The 13,150-nt window shown below is 40.5% G+C and overlaps 1 protein-coding gene across 4 annotated transcripts in view; it reads left to right on the forward strand.

The window, feature by feature from the left end:
- Positions 1–13,150, forward strand: part of ERBIN (erbb2 interacting protein) — a 135,945-nt gene that overhangs the window by 57,890 nt on the left and 64,905 nt on the right. The window lies entirely within an intron of this gene.

The raw sequence follows: 13,150 nt of genomic DNA on the forward strand, positions 1-13,150 counted from the left end.
AGAATGGACAAAATCAAAATTGCTATTCTTGGATGAGAAACCCATTGCATAATTGGATCCAAAGGACGGTGCAAGTAGTTCTGTATGCCTAAGAGAGCATTGTACTCTTTTTTTTAATAAGCATATCTCAACTTTCAACAAGCCTTTTAAGTAGAGACCTTATCCCAGTCTGCGCCTATGGTGGAATTGTTTTTTTATGTGTTTGTAAAACTTTTTAGAGGATATTTTTAAAGCTTTAAAAATGTTTTTAAAGGTGCTTTAATATATTTTAAAGTCTGTTTTTATGATGTTTTAAAGTGTTTTTAGTGCTTTTGTTTGCTGCCTTGGGCTCCTACTAGGAGGAAGGGCAGGATATAAATCAAATAAATAGATAAACTTCCTATGGGAAACTGAGGGGCATCTCAAAAGCAGTTTGAGATATATGGCATGAGAGTCTGTAAAGTGCTCTCTGAAACCCTGCTGTAACGCATTCAAGTTCACTATTAAAATTGTTTTAAAATACTATTTGTAATTGCTGGGGCTTTCATTGTTTACAGGAGCCCATTTCTAATAAGGTTAGATGGAAAGAGTATCTTGCTTTCTGGAACATAGTTAATTTGTTCAAGTGTGATGGTTGGTGCCCTTTCTCTACTGGTACAAATTGGTTTGTTGTATTGCCACTAAGTTTTTCTATAGTAGTAAGTGTTTAGGTTAACTTGGTGATTGCCAAGCTGTGGCCTGATTCAGACATCACATCCCCAGTCCAACAAACCGTGCTTAGTTGGATTGGGAATGCACTAGTTCCCATATGTTCCCCCCTACCCTTTCCTCCTCGTGCACCCAGCTTTAATCCAAGATTTTCTGGTTTGTCAAACTACAGTTGGCCGTGATGGTCCAAACCAAGAAACTGTGGTTTGAGCGCTCCGTATGAGCCAGGATTGCAAACCCAGATTGATTTTTGTAATCAGTGGGTTTAGTTAAAAATATTATTCCTCCATTTCCTCTTAATTATGATCTTGTTATATTGGGGGTTGGGGAACCTTTTTAGCTCCAGGGAAGATCCTGGTTGGGATCTGTTTCATGGGCCAAATTTGACAGGCAGGCGCCTACCTGTCAAAATCCCTTGTGCTTCCCTTAAGTCTCCACAGCTGGGGACTTAGAGGGGGAGGGGGGACTTGCACTTCCAAGTGGCCCTGTGCTTCCCTTTTTAATTCTCCATGATCAGGTACTTAAAAGGAGGAGGAGGGGAATTGAAAAAGCCTCTTCCAAGTCTCTCTCCTCCTGTGTTGAGTCCCTGATCACGGAGAATAAAAAGTGAAACACAGGGAGACTTGGAAAAGGCTTTAAGACAGCCCCCATTGTCCCATTTGAGCAAATGGGAGCACTGGAACTGTCTTAAAGCAAGGTGCACCCAAGGGTGCTTTGCACAGGGCTTTAATTCCCACTCATCCGATGAGGATCACACAGGAGCACACAGCCAGAAGGATTAAACCCTGTTATTCTGCCCCATAAGCGGGTGGGTGGGTGGGTGGGCAGCCATGGTTTGGGGAAAATGACCTTTGGGGCCAAATGGGACCCCCTGGGGCCATGATAACTGGCCTGGAGGCCGAAGGTTTCCAGTCCTTGTTGTATTGTTATTAGGGTTTATCCTTTTGGTTGGCTGCATTCCCAACATTATTTCAAAATGCCATGATAAACAGAGACACAATTGTGACCCTGTGGCTAGACCAAATACCAGTTTTGCTTCCTGTCAGTATAGGGTAAAGTCAAGATGCTCAAAGTTGACCTGCTTTTGGCTTGATGTATACAACTGCTATGTAACCTTTTTTTACCATCCCTTAGGCTATTTATTTGAACTAAGAGCATTAAAACGTACATTTTGGTTTGGAAAACATTGATTTCTATCACTTGTTCATTCTTTAAAACTTTACAACTATACCTTCCAGCATGTGTTACTTAGTTTTGAGTTTTTATGTGTTTTGTTACTGGTTTCTGTAGTTGTTTTTAATTTATTTGTTTTGGTGTATTTTTTTAATTCAGTATTGCTCGTAAATATTGCAAGCCATCCAGAGTTTTTTAAACTTAATGGTGGTATAGAAAAAAACAACAAAATGCTTATAAAACCCCCATAAAAATTTCCCCTATAGGCACCAATAGCCAACACATTTTAAAACTTCCAGTACTTCCAGAATGTGCACACTTAGGCTTTGTCTCTGCTCGGTCTGAAGAAGAAGAAGAAGAAGAAGAAGAAGGGAATTCATAGCAGTGAGGCAGCTGTTAAGAAGGGTCTTGGTCTCCCAACTAGGAGCATATGTAGAATAATCAAGGGACCATTCTTGGCAAATCAAAAAGATCACAATGGGACACAGGCAAGGGATTGACTAAACATTATGCAGAATCCATATGAGGCCCCAGTGTAGGCAAGTTCCAAGTTTCTTGGAAAAATATGAAAATGTGTTGTTTACATATGCTTAAACTAGAGGAAGTGTCTGGGCAAGATTTTCTATTTCCCATTAGTGAGATAATTCAGCAGGAGTGGTATTTTATTCAGTAAACATACTGGTTTCTCTAATCAGTTACTCGGCCTGTCCAAACACTATCGCTTCAGATGTTTTATGACTGTCAAAATTTGCTTGAATCTGCGGTCAATGATATGTAAACCTGTCCAATTTATATAATGCTAGAGCTGCACTGGTTGCCGGTGGTCACTTGGGCCAAATTCAAGGTTCTGAGTTTAACTTTCAAGACCTTATTTGAAGCCGGCCCTCTCTACTTAAAGGAGCGCCTCCATTCTCACCAGGGGCACCATCGAACAAGATCGTCCACAAATGGTTCACTCCTTATTCCCCCAACAAAAGCAGCTAGACTGGAGAGGACTAGGTCAAGAGCCTTCTCTGTAGTGGCTCTTTCGCTATGGAATGCCTTGCCAACTGACCTCCGCCAGGCTTCCTCCTTGCTGTGCTTTCGATGGGCCTTGAAGACTTGGCCCTTCAACCAGGCTGGGGAGGAGGTTTAGGTTGTTAGATTGCAGTTCTAGGGTTGGTTTTAATCTTTTGCTTCTGTCTTTATGGAATGTATTTGTCTTTTATTGTACGTCACCCAGAGTGGCAGGATAACTCCTGCCAGATGGGCGTCTAATAAATTTAATAATAATAATAATAATAATAATAATAATAATAATAATGATGATGATGATGATGATGATGATGATGATGATGATGATGATATAATAATGCATTTCAGTTGTAAAATTTAGTTCTCGTCATAGTCTGAGTTTGTTTTTGTTTTTATACTGCAGAAGTTCAGATTCTCAAATTTGTCATTAATTTGTTCTAAATCTACACATGTAGGAAAACTGGTGAGATGAATGTGTCTGGATTTTTTTGAAAAAACTGGGAAGATATATCATTGGTCTATCATAGGCAAAGAGGGGAAAATGCACACACTTGGAGAATGCAGTTTGAGTCTGATTGCTCTCTGTCAGCCACCCAACCTGAGTGATGGCTCTGGGCAGTCTGGCAGGAAACTCACTTCTACTCTTCCAAGCTGCATATTGGCTTAGGGGAAGCTGCCATAGAACTCACTTGCTCCTGAAGAGCTTTTGCTATATGTCTGAGGCTAGTGAAGAAAAATCATTAAATGCAAAATCAAGAAACAAAAATACAAATTCTGACATTGCTACGCTATTGGAGGGGAGGGTGCTCTTGTGCTCAGGTCCTGTTGCAGGCTTCCATATTCTTATATGTGATGCATCCTGACAGTATGATTTAGTGAGTGCTATTAGTGGTAACTGGTGTATTTGTGGTGGTAAACTAGTGGAAGCTTTTGATGAACTAGAACAGCAGTGCAAATATCAAACAGTTCGACACTGCTGTAACAATACTGAAGTTACATTTTGGCTGTTCACACTTAATTAGCTGTGAAGAGCCTCAGGAATGCACTTTCTCTCCCCCTCCTCACCTCCAGCCCTGCAATCCTGGACTTCCAATCCTGGTATAGCAGCAAACCATAGTTTGCCATTAGTCCGAAAAGTCAAAGTATTTATATATATAGGTATTAAAATTAAATAAATACTTTGGCTTTTTGGGCTAATGGCAAACTATGGTTTGCTGCTATACCAAGATGCTGCTTTCCACCATAGGTAGTTACAAAGTTACAGAAAAAAGAGTAATCCAGTTCATCAATCAAATAATACGGTGTTTTAAACAAACAAAAAACCACAGGTAAAAACATAATACTACGTAAAATTCCTGCTGGAATAGAAAGGTCTCTGTCAAGCGTCTGAAGTGTGGTTTCTGCTTGCCAGTAAATAATGACCAAACCATGGTTTGTGATCCTGTTCCTGCATTGATTGTTCAAATGAACCAGGTGAAATGGAAGTTTGCTGTGAAATTAGGATATGAGTCACTGTGAATCCAGGGTGTTCATTTCCCTGCTTCGTAAGGTATCTTTTCCTGAGATTTTGCCTCCATATTGCCACAAGAATGATGAAACAGTCTCTTAAACTTTATTCCCTTAAATGTTTTATCAGGAAAGGCAATGCTTCTTTTGGAATCTAGCCACATGTCCGCTATTTCCTTAATTAAGGCTGCAGTCAGATACACACTTACCTGGGAGCACGTCCCATTGAACCCAATGGAGCTTACTTCTGAATAGACATGTATTGGATTGCAGCCTAAGTTTCCAAAGTTTGTAAGACAGACTATTTTGTTAACTCTGTGCATCAGAGAACTTCAGGTTAATCTCTCCTGTAAATTGCTTTGAACATAAGAACATAAGAAGAGCCTGCTGGATCAGGCCAGTGGCCCATCTAGTCCAGCATCCTGTTCTCACAGTGGCCAACCAGGTGCCTGGGGGAAGCCCGCAAGCAGGAATGCAAAACATTTATCTTGCCATTTATAAATGGGTGGCTAACCTGTCTTTACGAGGCACTTGCAAGCTGTTTTTTGCATGGCAACTGGACTTTTCAGGAAAAAGACAGTTTGTTGCCCCCTCAGTTCTACCTACATACCTGGGATGAGAGAGCTAATTAGAAGGGGGGAAAGCTACAATCCCTTCACAAAACTTCAATTTTCAAGAACACAAAAACTATCCAAGGCTTGAAATTGAGGTTGGATATTGCTGTAATGCCTTGTGTGTGAATACCTGGAACATTGACTTGAACTTGTACACGGCATGTTTATGTAGCAGCAAGTTAATTTGAATGGCCGTTAGCAGAAGGTATTTTAGGGATAATCATCTATGGACAAGATGGTTAAGTCATGATGATACTAAAGGTAGAAGTCTTGAAAGACAGAAGCAAATAAGTAAAAGGAAAATGGTCACAGAATCAGTTTTGGGGACATAAGAAGTGGATTTTATCCATATAAGCACATTTGTACATCATAAGGTTATAAATTCTTACCTATCACAATGAAGAACTTTTTTGAAACATAGTCCAGCAAGCCACTTCAGTTCTATTGGCTATGCTGGCTGGGGCTGATCTGCGTTGGAGTCCAACAACATCTGGAGGGCACCATTTTGGCCGCTTTAGATTGTATTAAGGTTGTAACATACAACTTTTATGTACTTGAGAGTGGTGCAGAGAGAGACGTGGCACAGATTTGAAAATGACTGTAGAAGTCAGGTTATTTCGGAAAATGTTTTGGATGCCTGCTTTAAATTGCTTCTAAAGTGCCTTGCAAAAGTACTCAGACACCTGACCAATGCCGTCATATTACTGAATTACAAACAGTATATTGTAATTTCGTTCTGTATGATATTTTGTTTTGAAACACTGGAAGTCAAAATCAAGTATTGTAAGGTGACATTGGTTTTTATGTTGGGAAATGTTTGTAAGAAACATAAAAAACTGAAATATGTTGCTTGCATAAGTATTCAATCCTTGTGCTGTGGAAGCTCCCAGTTTACACAGATGAAAGAAATTGCCTTATCGAGGTCACAGTTACCTTACCATTGGCCTCCACCTGTGAACCATTAAAGTTGCTGTCACATTGTCAGGATAAAAAAGTCACTGTTGAAGGATCATTGGTGAGGCTGTGGATCTAAAGGAAAATGAAGACCAAAGAGCATTCTACAGAAGTGAGTGTTAATGTAATACAAATGCATAGATTAGGAAAAGGGTACAAAATAATATCCAAGTGTTTGGCTATCCCAGTGAGCACAGTTGGATTAATCATCAGGAAGTGGAAGCTGCATCATACCACCCAGGCACTGTCAAGAAAAGGCCATCCCTCAAAACTCAGTGCTCAAACAAGAAGACTTGTGAGAGAAGCCACAGAGAGACCAACAATCACTTTGAAGGAGCTACAAAGTTCAGTAGCTGGGAATGGAGTAGTGGTGCACCAGTCAACCATATCAAGAGCTCTGCATAACACTGGCTTGTATGGGAGGGTGGCAAGAAAGAAGCCATTACTCAAAAGGTACCATCTGAATGCACATCTGGAGTTTGCCAGAAAGCATGAGAGTGCCCCAGCTGCAATGTGGGAAAAGGTTTTGTGGTCAGATGAGACCAAGATAGAGCTTTTTGGCCAAAACGGAAAGGTATTTATTTGTTTGTTTGTTTGTTTGTTTGTTGCTCATCTGGCTGGTACCCAGCCACTCTGAGTGACGTACAAAGCAAAAACATAGAAAACATCAAGAACTTCAAAAACTCAGCAATAAAACTAAACAATACCATAGAAACAACTCAGTTACAATAAGGCTTCTCGTCTGTATAGTCCCAAAAGTGCTCCTTCAGATGGAAACTCCTGATGTAAGTCTTCCCACCCCAGCAGAAGACCAGTGTGGGTGATTTGCAAGACTGAAAAATGACCCCCCCTCTTGATCTCATCATCCAGTACTTTCAATGGAGAGTGGGGCGCAGCAAACAGACCCCTTGAAGTCGCGACTAACAGGGAGGTTTTCTTCAGAGAAGCCAAAAACGAAGGCACTAGGATGTAAGCACGGCTGATATCAAGGCGAAGCAGAGAGAGGTCGGATGGTAAAATAGTGGCAGCTGCAGGGGCGCTCCCCCGACCTCAGCAGTCACCGAAAAAACATAGCAACAGTGTGGCATCTCCCAGGGACAGGCCGCTGCGCCAGGGCCGCTGAAAGGCCGCAGCCACAGCCCAGCTCCAGCTCCAGCCCGGCTCGATGCCCCCATTTGCGAAGGTGGTGGCGGCGGCCTGGCGGAGATGTAAGCACCACGCTGCGTCCTGGGCCATACCGACAGCTGGTGTTCTGGTCAGGTATGAGGGAGACGGCATAAAGAGGGGGGAGACTGCCCTGTATTTCCGATATGTTGTAGCCTCCGGCAAGGGGGGAAAATGTACAAAATTACCCCATAAAAGCCGTCAATGGTAGAGCTCCTTCGTCTGTAGTTGTTGCACCTCTGCCATTTTCCTTGCCCTGATTGAGCATGTTACTTGTTTTAAGCGTCCACTATCTCTTTGCAGAGGAGGAGGATAGGGAAAAAACCAGAACAGGTGGAGACCACACAACCTTTCTCCCATCTGAGAAACTACTCTGACAGCAGGGACCCCTTCTGAACCAAAGTAAGACACTTTTTAGTTAGGTGCAGTAACAGCTCTTTTTAGAGCTCCGGGAAGGTTTTAACTCTAATTGTTTTTAATTGCATTTACTCTCTTACCTTGCCCTTGATGTGGGAAGCTTTGATATAGCTGGAGCCTGGGAGTTTGTTTTGGGCTTTGATAGATTTGCTGCTATATTTTTATATATATTTTTAACCGCAAGCTGCTATCATTTTGTTACGCTGTGAGCTAATGCTAACGCTGGCTGTTGAAACTCTGGAAGCTCATATGGTGCTATGTGTGGCTCAAACCTAGCACTGCCCATGTCTCAAGACACACCATTCCTCCAGTGAAGTATGGTGGTGGCAGCATCATGCTGTGAGGATGCTTCTCGTCAGCAGGGACTGGGCATCTTGTTAAAATTGAAGGAAGAATGGATGGAGCAAAATACAGGGAAATACTGCAAGAGAACCTGCTTCAGTCCACTCAAAAACTGAAGCTTGGGAGGACGTTCACTTTTCAGCAGGTCAATGATCCCAAGCGCAAGGCCAAAGCAATATTGGAGTGGTTCAGGAACAAAAAGGTGAATGTCCTACAGTAGCCCAGTCAAAGTCCTTATCTCAATCCCATTGAGAATCTGTGGCACTCTTTGAAAATTGCAGTCCACAAGCGACGTCCAACCAACCTGAACGACCTGGAGTGAATGTGCCAAGAAGAATGGGCCAAAATCTCTCCGACTCTTTGTGTAAAGCTGGTACATACTTACTCCAAAAGACTTACAGCTGTTATTGAAGCTAAAGGTTTCTCTACCAAATATAAATGTGTGGGGGTTGAATACTTATGCAACCAACATATTTCAGTTTTTTATGTTTCTTAGAAACATTTTCCAACATAAAAAACAATGTCACCTTACAATAACTGATTTTCAGTTTCAGTGTACCATTTGTAATTCAGTAATATGAGAGCATTAGTCAGGGGTCTGATTACTCTTGCAAGGCACTGTATATGTCTATTTCCTTCTGTATTGCTCCTCTAAGAATTGGTGCTATTACACTCTTGATGATTAACCCTGTGTAAATTAGCCATATGCAGCCTAATGACAATATTTAAGAATGAGGGACACTTTTTTCCACCAGCTTATACCAACAGGCAGTGCAGGCTGGAGAGTGCTAGGAGTGCTTTTCTTTTGACTCCCATCTTTTTTCCTCCCCCTTGATCGCCTGCCCAGTACTAATAAGGAGAAAACCTACTGTACATTTGCACACTCACCAAGACAGAAGAAATTCTTTACAGAAGGAGATAAAGGATAGCTAGATGGAATCTCTCTTTGGTCTAATGCAGTTGATCATCCTTGCTCTTACCCCAGTAAGGAAGGAAGTTTGTGTGTTAGATAATTTATCAATTTTAAGACTTTTTAGGCCACTTTATACAGCAGTGGCCTAAAAAATCTTAAAATGAATAAATGATCTAACAGTGAGAGCCAGTGTGGTGTAGTGGTTAAGGTGTTGGACTATGACCTGTGAGATCAGGGTTTGAATCCCCACATAGCCATGAAGCTCACTGGGTGACCTTGGGCCAGTCACTGCCTCTCAGCCTCATGAAAACCCTATTCATAGGGTCGCCATAAGTCGGAATCGACTTGAAGGCAGTACATTTACATTTTTTTATACAGCGGTGCCTCTCAACGCTGATATAAAAACTCAGTGAGCACAATTTAAAGCATTAAACTTCATATTTCAAAAAATCGAGAGCAATAATTGAAAAAGTCCATTTAACGCATTATTCAACCCAGGACAGGAATCGTGTAACAGTGCCAGAGCCTTCAGTATAAAAATTGAAAATCTACAAGCTAGTTGATAAGGGTGTAATTGTTAAATGAACATGTGAACCTGAAGTCAGTACGATGCAGATAAGTTCATGGTCTCATCTTGGTTTTCATTGCAATTCCCATTATTCCACAATGAATATTGTGGGTTTCTAAAACCTCTTGAGAGCTTATAGAAAGACTTATATGGCTTCTCTTATTTTCCCTTTTTGTATTTGTTATCAGATGCATCAGTTTAATGTCTGATGACTTTAGGTATCTGACAAACATCCTTGCAGAATATGCCGCATACCCAAATAGTTACAGCAAGACAAGGTGTGCTCCTGTTTCTAATAGAAAGCCGCCAGCTGAGATTTGGCCTCATTTAATGTGTTTTAATACTGTTTTGAGACTTGAAAATTGTAGTTTGCAATGTGTGCAACTTTATGCAATGTATTTCTACCTTTGTGGTGTTAGGGTCCTCATACTGCTTAGAGAACTGGGTGGGAATTACTGACTGTCGTCTTAATTATTTTAGTATGTGGTAAAGTTTTTGCCATATCTGACTTATCTAAATTTATAGGAAACTGCTTGAGCAGTATAGGGAGAGTACAGTTCCACGCCCTACTGCCTCTTCATAGGCAATGACTGAGAGAGAGACCACCAGGTTTGTTGCCTGCTGCCATCTTTGCATTTTCACTTAGATTGTTTTACTAGGCAAATGAATTGAGAGCAACTGGAAACAGTTTGCACTCATGTTATATATAAGTCTTAGAGGAAGTTGCACAGATTTCTCACAGCTGCTCAACCTTCTGTCCTTCACATCTCACATGTATCTTGGGGATCAGTGACACCTCTTCTCTGTAAACTTAGATAAAACTTTGCTTAGTATAAAACTATACGTGCTTGGCATCAGATGAAATAAACAATGCTCAGGTGGGAGTTTAACTATAAAGTGACCTTGAATAGTGCCATGGTAATCTACTGCATGAGCCTTTAGGCCCACCTCAAGCTGTTCTAACATAAGTTTCAAAATTGTGATTGAAATAATAAAACCTTACATAAAATGCCTTTTGAAAGACTGCATACCTAGTACACCACCTAAAATTAATCTCTAGCTTTGATAATATGAATACTCCTTTGTTTCTCTTTACTTCAGTTCTTTGCCTCACAAAGAATTTGTGCTGGAGTCCGATCCAAGCAACCTTGAAAATGTATATTTCCAAAACTGAGGGATTTGCTTTCTTGTCCCTGTGGCCATGGATGCATCTTGAAACCTATCTGGCACAGAGTGAGGCAAATAATGTTGTGCCTGCAAAACTACTCCTGCTAGCCATCATACCCGCTGCAGACTTTGGGAATACAATTCCCCCCACCCCCACGCGCGCACACAACTCACCCCCAGTTTCACTCAACAGCCTGATGAAAAGTTCTGGAGAATTCAAAAGCCTGTTTATGATTCTGACACTTCTGGTTGGTTATAGTAAAGGTATAATCATACTGTAGATTTTGGATTTGTAGCAAAACCAACAGCCACAAATAATGTTGTTGTTCATTTATTATTGTGTATGTATGCTGCACTACAGCATAAAGTTCTCTGCAGCATGAGTATATGCATGGAGTTTTCAGTAGCAGGCAGTAGATAATTGCTGTGAATGTGTAGAGCTGTGGTTCCCAAACTTTCCCCCCAGAGACCACTTGAAAATTGCTGAGGGTCTTGGCAGACCATTTAATGATTTTTCTGCCTGTTGTGGTAATTGTAATGTGCCATGCTAGGCAATAAAACACATTAAAATTCAATAAAATACATTATAACAAATAAAGAAGCAATAAAAATACAATTAATAATCAATATGAATAATGAATATGATGGATGGACAGTCTCCTGTCTTCACCCACAAATTAATGGAGCTTGTGAACCACAGTTTGGGAACCTGTGATGTAGAGCATTATCCATAGAATAGAGATAGTAAGTCCCTGTGCCATGTGCAGGGCTTTGGTTTAATTCTCAAGTTGTCTTTAAGAGTGTCTTGCTACTTTTCATCATGCTGCAATAAATATTACATTCTTCTCTCCCTCTCTCTCATATTCTTTGGTACCCCTGTAATCTGATCTTTATTTTGTATCTAAAAACTGGCCAAGGGATGTGTTCATTCTCTCTTAAGTTATATAATCAGTTGGGGAGCATTTCATTCTCTCTGGACATTCTGTAAGATGAAAGTTTTAAAACTGCCTGGCAGGAATTTATATGTTGATTTGACACTATCCAACTTGGGCTCTATAGAGACTGGGAGCGGCTAGCTCACTACAGAAAATAATTGTACAACTTTTAGCTTTCCTTTTTCTTTTTTTAACCAATTCATTACAAGTTTGGAATGGGTCATGGCCACTGTGGTTGTATCTTCAGTCTTTTTAATGGGCCTTATTTTTATCTGTGCTCTGTGTTGTAATGTGACACTCCTATCTTTTTGTATTGCTTGGACATTTTGTATCACTTTGTACTAATATCCCTCACCTTAATGTATGTGTGGGGGGAGAAAGAAAAATAGGAGGGGCATCAGAAATTGGCCAGCTCAAGCCTCTTGACAGTAATCTGGAGGAATATGGTGTTAGAGTTATATGATGTAGCTTTAGGGCTCCCCCCTTTTTTAAAAAAAGAGAGCCTAAACAGCAGTGTAGGAAAGGTTTATTTATTTCTGTCCTGCCCTTCTCATGCCTATGTACTACTCTCAAGGGTGGTATAATTTGAAATCACAGTATCATATTTGTTGTTGTTGTTGTTGTTGTTATGTGCTTTCAAGTCGATTACGACTTATGGTGACCCTATGATAAAGTGACCTCCAAGAGCATCTGTCATGAACCACCCTGTTCAGATCTTGTAAGTTCAAGTCTGTGGCTTCCTTTATGGAATCAATCCATCTCTTGTTTGGCCTTCCTCTTTTTCTACTCCCTTACAGTATCATATTAAAAACTATATATTCAATTAAAATACAATACAGATAGAGATCATAGTTAGAAATGCAGCCTTTAAGTAAATGTTGGGGGCTTACAACTGGCAAAAGACATCCACAGAGGGGGCCACCTAAGCTTCATGGAGCTCCAGCACAATTCTGCCTCCCCTACTTGCAGCTTTTGGACAAAAAGACTGGAGGAAATCAAATCGTAGACCTCCTATGTCAAGTATCGTGTGGCTCTTTAAAGTATCAACATTATTGGGCAGAGGAATGTTTCCAGTGACTTTTCTTCCTTGCCATATGCATTCCTGTAGACACCCATAAATTAAATGCCGAACACATATTATGTATAGTTGCCTCATGTCAGGAATGGGAATGGTAGCATTTCATATCATGCTACATCACAGATAACATGGAAGAAGTATGGAAAGGTCAGAAAGAATATGCTAAGAGGAACTTTAGATTAAGGAGGTGCTATGGTTGTGGGTCCAAGAAGTGTCAAAACGGAGCAAGATGGCTGCGTTTGTGAATAGTAATAATAAAACGCTTAATCTTTAGCAATATATGAAAACTAGCAATTTTTGTCTAGAACTTCATTGGCTGGGAGTTTAAGTACTAGCAATTCTTGAATATATTTCCAGAGTTTCAGTACATAGCCATCAATTATGTACTTGATTTAAATGAATGTTTTGTGATGTGAAGAAAGAATAATGGTTTCCATAAAGCTGAGCAAGGTGGTATTCAGATTTGTTCCATTGTTGCTGTTTAGTCAATTCTCATTAGATTTTGAAAGGGGAGGATAGTATGTCTTTTAAATAATTTCCCCTTAAATAAGAGGGTCATTTCATTATCTTTGATTAACATGTTAAAGGGATTTTTTTGGGTGAACATATTGGTTTATG

The sequence above is a fragment of the Rhineura floridana genome, chromosome 1, assembly GCF_030035675.1.
Source record: "Rhineura floridana isolate rRhiFlo1 chromosome 1, rRhiFlo1.hap2, whole genome shotgun sequence".
NCBI lineage: Eukaryota > Metazoa > Chordata > Lepidosauria > Squamata > Rhineuridae > Rhineura > Rhineura floridana.